Genomic DNA, 12,220 nt, shown 5'->3' with positions numbered 1-12,220 from the left:
CCAACCCCACCCCGCAACACACCAACCCCGTTCCGCAACACACCAAACTCGCCCCGCAACACACCAACCCCGCCCTGCAACACACCAACCCCACCCTGCAACACACCAAACCCGCCCCAGAACACACTAACCCCGCCCCGCAACACACCAAACCCGCCCCGCAACACACCAACCCCGCCCCGCAACACAGACAAAACCGGACCATCAGCACACCGTAAAGCCGCCCTACAGCAGCAGCGAGGCACAATCTGACAACTATGGTCTCCCCCGCTGTTTGTATAGGTTTCAATTGTGCCCATGAAATGGTATCTCCCATCAAGAGATACCTCCTACGATGTGCGCATGCGCCCTGGTTACGTCAGGACAGCTGATCGGCAAATCAGCTGGAGTGCAATTCCATACTGCACATGCGCGGGCACTATACGATAGAACACCGGCACTTGGCTCCCCAGGAATAACAGGGATTGACCTTTAAATGGGACCCGTCAGTAACCTTCCAAGTCTGCAAAAATACATTACCGACATGTCACAATATGCAGAAGCTTGACCTCCAGTCCGTGATGTCATCAGTCTGCTGCAGGCAGAAGGAAGTATTACCTCAGTCTCTCCTCCCCCAGTGATCAGACTGTACATTGTAACTTTGTAGAAGGAGGAGGAGTCATTTCCTCAGTCTCCCCTCCCCCAGTGATCAGACTGTACAATGTAACTTTGTAGAAGGTGGAGTAGTCATTTCCTCAGTCTCCCCCAGTGATCAGACTGTACATTGTAACTTTGTAGAAGGTGGAGTAGTCATTTCCTCAGTCTCCCCTCCCCCGGTGATCAGACTGTACATTGTAACTTTGTAGAAGGAGGAGGAGTCATTTCCTCAGTCTCCCCTCCCCCAGTGATCAGACTGTACATTGTAACTTTGTAGAAGGTGGGGTAGTCATTTCCTCAGTCTCCTCCCCCAGTGATCAGACTGTACATTGTAACTTTGTAACTTTGTAGAAGGAGGAGGAGTCATTTCCTCAGTCTCCCCTCCCCCAGTGAGCAGACTGTACATTGTAGCTTTGTAGAGGGAGGAGGAGTCATTTCCTCAGTCTCCCCTCCCCCAGTGATCAGACTGTACATTGTAACTTTGTAGAAGGTGGAGGAGTCATTTCCTCAGTCTACCCTCCCCCAGTGAGCAGACTGTACATTGTAGCTTTGTAGAGGGAGGAGGAGTCATTTCCTCAGTCTCCCCTCCCCCAGTGATCAGACATTACATTGTAACTTTGTAGAGGGAGGAGGAGTAATTTCCTCAGTCTACCCTCCCCCAGTGAGCAGACTGTACATTGTAGCTTTGTAGAGGGAGGAGGAGTCATTTCCTCAGTCTCCCCTCCCCCAGTGATCAGACTGTGCATTGTAACCTTGTAGAAGGAGGAGGAGTCATTTCCTCAGTCTCCCCTCCCCCAGTGATCAGACTGTACATTGTAACTTTGTAGAAGGAGGAGGAGTCATTTCCTCAGTCTCCTCCCTCAGTGATCAGACTGTACATTGTAACTTTGTAGAAGGAGGAGGAGTCATTTCCTCAGTCTCCCCTCCCCCAGTGATCAGACTGTACATTGTAACTTTGTAGAAGGAGGAGGAGTCATTTCCTCAGTCTCCCCTCCCCCAGTGATCAGACTGTACGTTGTAATTTTGTTGCAAGTCACAAGGTGAGAGGCTGTAGCAGGGGCTGATCTGTGTCTGACATTTGTGAACACACTCTAGACCTGCACAGACACCAGGATTTACATGATTGTGTCATCTCTCAGCTGCCATCTCAGTCCAGGAAGTAGATGGTGACCCTGGATGATGCCTGAACAAAGATGGTGCCGTCCTTCTGGATAGAAAAGAAGATAAAGGCATTGTCAGGGGAGTGGTGTGATCAGTAGCTGGTGCAAATCCGATTGCAGCTTTATATTTTCGGGAGTTGTTGGGGACAGTGTGGTTAGAGTGCGGGGGGAGGGGGGGTGTAAATGAGCGCACTCTCATCACAACACAGACAACTCTATAATAAGGCCCACCGCTGGCGGGAAGGGGTTCTCCATGTTGCGGAGAAGTGTTGCCAATCATCTCAATAGGGATCATTACCAGGAGAATCACCGATTCATCAATTTTTGGTTTGTCTGAATATTTCCATGGTGATGGATCTTCAGAGAGTCACACCATTGAGGAGTCCATAAAATCCCAATCCATGAATTGTATGATGGTCAGCAGGTTGGACAGATCTTCACGTGTGTTTCCCGGAGAATGAAGAGATTCCTGATTCTAAGATTCCCTCATCTATAAACAGACTGTATATGTTGTTGGACAATTCCAAGAGATGACGACATTTGTGTTCTCAGAAACACAAACCAACACGAGACTCGAGAGAGTCGTCTGCTGGGCGGAATTTGTTGTGACATTTCAGTGATATATTGCTGGGCTGATATCTTGCACGTCTGAGCCAACAAATAATCCAAACGATCGCTCAGGGAATGAAACACAGATCGCGTGTCCAGATATTGCTACTGATTCTGGGAATACGTAGAAGATGTTCACCACTTGAACATGAACAGTGTTGGTAACAATCTCAGGCTTGGGGACTTACCTGGTGAGATCTTCCTTGGTGAGGTCTTACCTGGTGAGATCTTCCCTGGTGAGGTCTTACCTGGTGAGATCTTCCCTGGTGAGATCTTCCCTGGTGAGGTCTTACCTGGTGAGATCTTCCCTGGTGAGGTCTTACTGTACCTGGTGAGATCTTTCCTTATGACGTCTTACCTGTGGGTTCTTACCTCATGGGGTCTTATCTGTGGAGTTTTGTTGGGTCTTACCTGGTGGATTTAACCTGTGAGGTCTTACCTTTGGGGTCTTACTTAGTGAAGTCTTACTTGGTGATGTCTTACCTGGTTAGGTCTTACCTGTGGTGTCCTATCTGGTGAGGTTTTACCTGGTGTGGGTCTTACCTATGTGGTCTTACCTGGTTAGATCTTACCTGTGGTGTCTTACCTGGTGAGATCTTCCCTGGTGAGGTCTTACCTGGTGAGATGTAGGTCTTACCTGTGGTGTCTTATCTGGTGAGGTCTTACCTGTGGAGTCTTAACTTTTGGGTTGAGAAATAAAATACAGGTCTGATGTCCAGATATAGCTACTGATTCTGGGAACACATAGGAGAGATTCACAACTTACATGGCCAGTGTTGCTTACAATGTCAAGTTTGAGGGCTTACCATGTGAGATCCTACCTGGTGAGGTCTTACTTGATGGGGAATTAACTGTGGGTTCTTACCTGGTGGGGTCTTACCTTTGGAGTCTTGTCGGGTCTTCCCTGATGGGGTTTAACCTGTGAAGTCTTACCTTCGGGCTCTTAGTTGGTGGGGTCTTACCTGGTGGAGTCTTACCTGTGAGGTCTTACTTAGTGGGGTCTTACCTGGTTAGGTCTTACTTTTGGTATCTTATCTGGTAAGGTCTTACCTGGTGCGGGTCTTACCTTTGTGGTCTTACCTGGTTAGTTCTTACCAGTGGTGTCTTATCTGGTGAGTTCTTACCTGTGGAGTCTTACCTGGTTAGTTATTACCTGTGGTGTCTTATCTGGTGAGGTCTTACCTGTGGAGTCTTACCTGTTGGGTTGAGAAAAAAAGGGTCTGAAGTCCAGATATTGCTACTAATTCTGGGAACACATAGGAGAAGTTCACAACTTACATGACCAGTGTTTCTTACAATCTTAAGTTTGAGGACTTACCTGGTGGGGTCTTACCTTTGGAGTTTTGTCAGGTTTTACCCGGTGGGGTTTAACCTGTGAGGTCTTACCTTCGGGCTCTTAGTTGGTGGGGTCTTACCTAGTTAGGTCTTACTTGTTGTGTCTTATTTGATAAGGTCTTACCTGGTGTGGATCTTACCTGGTGAGGTCTTACCTGTGGAGTTTTACCTGTTAGGTTGGGAAATAAAATACAGGTCTCATGTCCAGATATTGCTACTAATTCTGGGAACACATAGGAGAGGTTCACAACTTACATGACCAGTGTTGCTTACAATGTCAAGTTTGAGAACTTACCATGTGAGATCTTACCTTGTGGGGTCTTACCTTTGGAGTCTTGTCGGGACTTACCTGATTGGGTTTACCTGTGAGGTCTTACCTTCGGGGTCTTACTTGGTGGGGTCTTACCTAGTGGAGTCTTACCTGTAGGGTCTTACTTGGTGGGGCCTTACCCGGTGAGGTCTTACCTGTAGGGTCTTAACTGGTGAGGTCTAACATGGTGGGGTCTTACCTGTAGAGTCTTAGTTGTTGGGGTGGGAAATAAAATGCAGGGCTCATGTCCAGATATTGCTACTGATTCTGGGTATACAGTACATAGGAGGGGTTCACAACTTATATGACCAGTGTTGTTTACAATCTCAAGTTTGGTGACTTACCTGGTGAGGTATTACCTGGTGGGGGATTACCTTTGGGTTCTCACCTGGTGAGGTCATGCTAGTGGAGAGGTTCACCACTTGCATGACCGGTGTTGCTGACAATCTCAGGCTTACCTTGTAGGTTCTTACCTGTCAGATTCTACCTAGTGGGTTCATACCTGTGGGGTCTTACTTAGAAGGGGTCCTCTTTTGGGTCTAATCAAAGATCACATTGTTCTATACTGTATTTTATGGCTCTTTATGATGTGATGTCCTTTGATGCTATCAAAGAGTTAAGGGACATTAACAGCACTGCCACTGACCACAAATATGGGGGTTATTAATGTGGTCACTGACACCAATACTAGGGGTTATCACTTCTGCCACCGTGCCAGTGCTAGGGAAGGTTAATGATATCACTGAGAGCAATTTGGGGTCCACTAACACCAATGCTGGGGGTTATTGCCACTGACAACAAATGCTGGGGATAAGGGGCAATTAACACTGCCACTGGTCACCAATGGGCAAAGAAGGGAATTTTAAATACACCAGCTAAAGGGAGTTAGCAGCATTGCCCCTGACTACCAATGAAGGGGGATTTAAATAGCACTGTCACTGACCACCAATATGGGGGTTATTATTGAGTTCACTGGCACCAATGCTGGGGGTTATTACCGCAGCCACTGGCACAATTGCTGAGGGCTATGATTGTGACACTTGGCACAGGCTGGTGTTTTTTTGGTGGTCCAAGGTACTAATTTAGGTGGTTATCATTGTGACCACTGACACCAACATTGCATGTTATCATTGTGACCACTGACACCAACGTTGGGGCTTATTATAGTGACCACTGACACTAATGTTAGGTGTTATTATTGCGGCCACTGGCATCAATGCCGGGGTTCATTATTTTGGCCACTGACACCAATGTTGGGGCTTATTATAGTGACCACTGATACTAATGTTAGGTGTTATTATTGCGGCCACTGGCATCAATGCCGGGAGGTTATTATTTTGCCGACTGACACTAATGCTGGGGGTTAGTAATGTGACCACTGACACAAATGTTGGGGGATTATTATTGTGATCACTGACACCAATGTTGGGGGCAATCATGGTGACCACTGACACCAATGTTGGGGGCAATCATTGTGACCACTGACACCAATGTTGTGTGTTATTATTGCGGCCACTGACATCAATGCTGGGGATTATTATTTTGACCACTGACACTATTGCCGGGGGTTATTAATGTGGCCACTGACACTAATGTTGGGAGTTATCATTGTGACCACTGACACCAATGTTGGGGGGTTATCATTGTGACCACTGACACCAATGTTGGGGGTTATTATTGCCAGGGCCATCTTTAATATTGATTGAACCCTGGGCAAACAATTTCTTGCCCCCCCCCCCCCGAATCCATTTATCAATTATTTACAGGCAGTTCGGCCTTTTGCCCTGTGTTAAAGACGGCCCTGATTATTGCAGCCACTGACACCAATGTTGGGGGTTATTATTTTGGCCACTAAAACTAATGCTAGGGTTTATTAATGTGGCCAATGACCTCAATGTTGCAGGTTTTTGTGACCACTGACACCAATGTTGGGGGCTATTATTGTGGCCACTGACAGCAATGTTGGGGGTTATTATTGTGGCCACTGACACCAATGTTGGGGGTTATTATTTTGGCTACTGAAACTAATGCTAGGGTTTATTAATGTGGCCAATGACCTCAATGTTGGAGGTTTTTGTGACCACTGACTTCAATGTTGGAGGTTATTATTGTGACCACTGACACCATGTTGGGGGTTATTATTGTGACCACTGACACCAATGCTGGGGTTATCATTGTGACCACTGACATCAATGTTGGGGGTTATTGTTGTGACCACTGACATCAATGTTGGGGGTTATCATTGTGACCACTGACATCAATGTTGGGGGTTATTATTGTTACCACTGACACCAATGTTGGGGGCTATTATTGTGGCCACTGACAGCAATGTTGGGGGTTATCATTGTGACCACTGACACCAATTTTGGGGGTTATTATTGTGGCCACTGACACCAATGTTGGGGTTATTATTGTGACCACTGATAGCAATGTTGGGGGTTATCATTGTGACCATTGACACCAATGTTGGGGGTTATTATTGTGACCACTGACACCAATGTTGGGGGCTATTATTGTGGCCACTGACACCAATGTTGGGGGTTATTATTGTGACCACTGACAGCAATGTTGGGGGTTATTATTGTGGCCACTGACACCAATGTTGGGGGTTATTATTGTGGCCACTGACACCAATGTTGGGGGTTATTATTGTGACCACTGACAGCAATGTTGGGGGTTATTGTTGTGACCACTGACATCAATGTTGGGGGTTATTATTGTGGCCACTGACACCAATGTTGGGGGTTATTTTTGTGACCACTGACAGCAATGTTGGGGGTTATCATTGTGACCACTGACATCAATGTTGGGGGTTATCGTTGTGACCACTGACACCAATGTTGGGGGTTATCGTTGTGACCACTGACATCAATGTTGGGGGGTATCATTGTGACCACTGACATCAATGTTGGGGGTTATTATTGTGGTCACTGACACCAATGTTGGGGGTTATTATTGTGACCACTGACCTCAATGTTGGGGGTTATCATTGTGGTCACTGACAGCAATGTTGGGGGTTATTATTGTGACCACTGACACCAATGTTGGGGGTTATTATTTTGGCCACTAAAACTAATGCTAGGGTTTATTAATGTGGCCAATGACCTCAATGTTGGAGGTTTTTGTGACCACTGACACCAATGTTGGGGGCTATTATTGTGGCCACTGACAGCAATGTTGGGGGTTATTATTTTGGCTACTGAAACTAATGCTAGGGTTTATTAATGTGGCCAATGACCTCAATGTTGGAGGTTTTTGTGACCACTGACTTCAATGTTGGAGGTTATTATTGTGACCACTGACACCAATGTTGGGGGTTATTATTGTGACCACTGACACCAATGCTGGGGTTATCATTGTGACCACTGACATCAATGTTGGGGGTTATTATTGTTACCACTGACACCAATGTTGGGGGCTATTATTGTGGCCACTGACAGCAATGTTGGGGGTTATTATTGTGGCCACTGACACCAGGGCCGTCTTTAATTTTGATTGGGCCCTGGGCAAACATTTTCTTGGGGCCCCCCCCCTCCATTCTGAGACATACAAAAAATAGCAGGTAGACTCAAAATCAGTTTACTGCAGCAGATCACGCAGCAATTGCAATTGTTTGCCAGAGGTTACAGCCTATCCTTACTGCTCACTGGCTGGTTTCTAGAGGTTACAACACATAATTTCTGCTTGCCGATTGGTTGCTAGAGGTTGATGTACATTATTAGCCCTCACTTGGTTGCTAGGGGTTACAGTACATCATTATCACTTACTGATTGGTTGCTAGAGATTAAAGCAGATCACTACTGTTCGCTGATTGGTTGCTAGAGGTTAATGCACATCATTACCTCTCACTGAGCAGTGGAGCAATCCCAAATAATTGAGCAAGTAAAGGCACATTAATACACATATTACAGGAGAGTGTCAGAGAGTGCAGACATACTGCAGGAGACAATCAGAGACTGTGGACATACTGCAGGAGACAATCAGAGACTGCGGACATACTGCAGGAGATTACCAGAGACTGCGGACATACTGCAGGAGACAATCAGAGACTGTGGACATACTGCAGGAGACAATCAGAGACTGCGGACATACTGCAGGAGATTACCAGAGACTGCGGACATACTGCACGAGATTACCAGAGACTGCTGACATACTGCAGGAGACAATCAGAGACTGCAGACATTATACAGGAGATGGTCAAAGAACTTTCAGCAATGCACAGCTTTACAGTTGAATAACACAGCTCAGGGTTTCAGCAGTCAGGCATTCTATGGTTGTAAGGACATACCTGGCCAGCCAAACTCACTACATACATTCAGGTGTGTGGGCGGGGCTTCCACTCTCTGCTCTCACTACAACAGTTCCACTGATGCTTTGTGTTGGGGGCTGCATCACCTATGAATTGGGGCCCCGATGACAGCTTTGCAGAGCGCACAGAGGATACAGGAGGATGTATTCCCGCGCTAGTCAGCTGAGAGGGGCGGGGCTGGGAGCTCCACTGACGCTCTGACCCCGCCCACGTGCAGCCTGTGTACTCGGAATAGAGCGTCTGTAGTGAGAGCCAGTGATTGGAGTGGGAGTGTCATTGGAGCTCTCGGCCCCGCCCCCGGACCTCTGTATTCACCAGCCAGTATAGAGGAGGCGGGGCCGGGAGCTCCAATGACACTCCCACTCCGATCACTGGCTCTCACTACAAGCCGTCACGTAGGCGGGGTCAGAGCGTCAGTGGAGCTCCCGGCCCCACCCCCTCTCAGCTGGTTAGCACGGAATACATCCTCCCGTGTCCTCTGCGCACTCTGCAAAGCTGTCATCGGGGCCCCAATTCACGGCTAGCGCGGGCCCCCCAACAAAGATTGGGCCCAGGGCAAGTGCCCCGTTTGCCCTGCGCTAAAGACGGCCCTGACTGACACCAATGTTGGGGGTTATTATTGTGACCACTGATAGCAATGTTGGGGGTTATCGTTGTGACCACTGACACCAATGTTGGGGGTTATTATTGTGACCACTGACACCAATGTTGGGGGTTATTATTGTGACCACTGACACCAATTTTGGGGGTTATTATTGTGGCCACTGACACCAATGTTGGGGGTTATTATTGTGACCACTGACACCAATTTTGGGGGTTATTATTGTGGCCACTGACACCAATGTTGGGGGTTATTATTGTGACCACTGATAGCAATGTTGGGGGTTATCGTTGTGACCACTGACACCAATGTTGGGGGTTATTATTGTGACCACTGACACCAATGTTGGGGGCTATTATTGTGGCCACTGACACCAATGTTGGGGGTTATTTTTGTGACCACTGACAGCAATGTTGGGGGTTATCATTGTGACCACTGACATCAATGTTGGGGGTTATCATTGTGACCACTGACAGCAATGTTGGGGGTTATCATTGTGACCACTGACACCAATGTTGGGGGTTATCGTTGTGACCACTGACATCAATGTTGGGGGTTATTATTGTGACCACTGACATCAATGTTGGGGGTTATCATTGTGACCACTGACACCAATGTTGGGGGTTATCGTTGTGACCACTGACATCAATGTTGGGGGTTATTATTGTGACCACTGACACCAATGTTGGGGGTTATTATTGTGGTCACTGACACCAATGTTGGGGGTTATTATTGTGACCACTGACATCAATGTTGGGGGATTTTTATCATAGTCACTGCCACCATTGCTGAGGGGCTATTATTGTGATAATTGACACAGGTTGGTGGTTATTATTGTGGTCACTGACACCAATTCAGGGGGTTATTACCGCCTCCGTTGACACCAATCCTGGAGGAGAGAGGCATTTTTGGGCAGCTTTGCCCTGTGCACCGGATTGGCCTTACCCCGGCACTGGTCCATGGCAGTCCTACATATCAGGTTTGTGTTTTCGCAGTGATATCTCTGAACGGGCATGTGTAGGTTGTCGGACAATTCGAAGAGATGGAGATATTTGTGTTCTCTCCTCTCACAAATACAATCCAACACAAGACGCGCGAGTGTCGTCTGCGGGGCGGAAGCGCCTGATAATTTGTTGTGACATCTCGGTGATGAATTGCCGGGCTAATATTTTATGTGCCAACAAATTTTCCCAACGACCGCCCTGGGAATAAAAAGCCGATCTCGCGTCCAGATATTGCTACAGATTCTGGGAATAAACTCCGTGTCATGAAAAGCGTTTCTCTCCGTAACACAACCGCAGGGAAAAAAAAAAAAAAAGACGTTCCGCCCCTCGGCGCCGAAAGTCGTGGAACTGATGCCTGATTAGCAAATGATTTAATCCTGCCTGAAATATTGCCGCCCTTCACAGCTGAGTTTTGCCGATTGTTTTGGAACGTCCATTAGAAGTCATCTATCCGTATGAGAACGGCGAGGACGCAAATGACTCGCAAAGGTCCTACGATCGGGTTCCCACCGCGCTGGTAGGAACAACCAAGCCGACGCAATGAATGGAAAAATCATAACAGTTAATGTCATAATTTGGACAGGAGAAGTAAAAGAAAACAAACGGCTTGTGTAGCCGGGGCCAAAATTCCTGCAATTCTGGCAGATTAGGGAAAAATAGGAACCGCAGGAGAGCTAATATTTATACTACTCAATTTTGTAATAGCAATCAATCTGCTCTTAATAAAGCGTGGATCGCTTTCATCGTCCCCTGACCGAATAACAACACTGCCTTAACCGTTTAGACGGTGGCCAGATTGTGCTACTTAAAGCAAATACGGGATCACCAGACTAGGAAATAATTCTGGATTATTGGGAAAGCAAAATGTAATCCCTGGGTGATGTTCCCCCCAGTAGTTTGTGTCTCTGCCCCTCCCACAATGGGGAGATTTCCCGCAGTAGTTTGTGTCTCTGCCCCTCCCACAATGGGGAGATTTCCTGCAGTAGTTTGTGTCTCTGCCCCTCCCACAATGGGGGGATTTCCTGCAGTAGTTTGTGTTTCTGCCCCTCCCAAAATAGCGAGACTTCCCTGCAGTAGTTTGTGTCTCTGCCCCTCCCACAATGCGGAGATTTCCTGCAGTAGTTTATGTCTCTGCCCCTCCCACAATGGGGAGATTTCCTGCAGTAGTTTGTGTCTCTGCCCCTCCCACAATGCGGAGATTTCCTGCAGTAGTTTATGTCTCTGCCCCTCCCACAATGGGGAGATTTCCTGCAGTAGTTTGTGTCTCTGCCCCTCCCACAATGGTGAGATTTCCTCGCAGTAGTTTGTGTCTCTGCCCCTCCCACAATGGTGAGATTTCCTCGCAGTAGTTTGTGTCTCTGCCCCTTCCACAATGGTGAGATTTCCTCACAGTAGTTTGTGTCTCTGCCCCTTCCACAATGGTGAGATTTCCCATCAGTAGTTTGTGTCTCTGCCCCTCCCATAATGGTGAGATTTCCCACCAGTAGTTTGTGTCTCTGCCCCTGCTACAATGGGGGATTTCCTGCAGTAATTTGTGTCTCTGCCCCTCCCACAATGGTGAGATTTCCTGCAGTAGTTTGTGTCTCTGCCCCTCCCACAATGGTGAGATTTCCTGCAGTAGTTTGTGTCTCTGCCCCTCCCACAATGGGGAGATTTCCTGCAGTATTTTGTGTCTCTGCCCCTCCCACAATGGGGAGATTTCCTGCAGTATTTTGTGTCTCTGCCCCTCCCACAATGGGGAGATTTCCCTGCAGTAGTTTGTGTCTCTGCCCCTCCCACAATGGGGAGATTTCCTGCAGTAGTTTGTGTCTCTGCCCCTCCCACAAGTCCCATCACGCCTCTGCCTGTGGGAGTCATGCTTGTAACTGTCATCCTTGTAATGCCTCATGGGACTTGTAGTTTCGCTACAGCTGGAGGGCCACCAGTTTAAGACCCCCTGTCCTATAGAGATTTGAGAAGCCAGCATGTAATTCAACTTGCCAGCAACCACACAAAACCAAGAAGTTACTGTTAAGTGGAAGTGCCCTTTAATTCTTTGACATAATCGAAAGCTAGAAGATTCCACCTTCATCCACTGAGAACTCTCTTCCAGAGTTGTGCTTTAAATGGCAATTTAAAAACATATTTTTATATACATATATATACTGTATACTATATACTCCTTCCAAGATTGTGCTATTTTATCTCAGATAATCGTCTATTAGCCTCGTTCTTCCCTCCAGCTGTAAATCTCATCAGAGAAGAGAAGTCTTCTTC

The sequence above is a fragment of the Aquarana catesbeiana genome, linkage group LG09 (genome assembly GCF_042186555.1).
Source record: "Aquarana catesbeiana isolate 2022-GZ linkage group LG09, ASM4218655v1, whole genome shotgun sequence".
In the NCBI taxonomy this organism is placed as follows: Eukaryota; Metazoa; Chordata; class Amphibia; order Anura; family Ranidae; genus Aquarana; species Aquarana catesbeiana.
The sequence above is the reverse complement of the archived record's forward strand: the minus strand, read 5'-3'. Positions refer to the sequence as shown.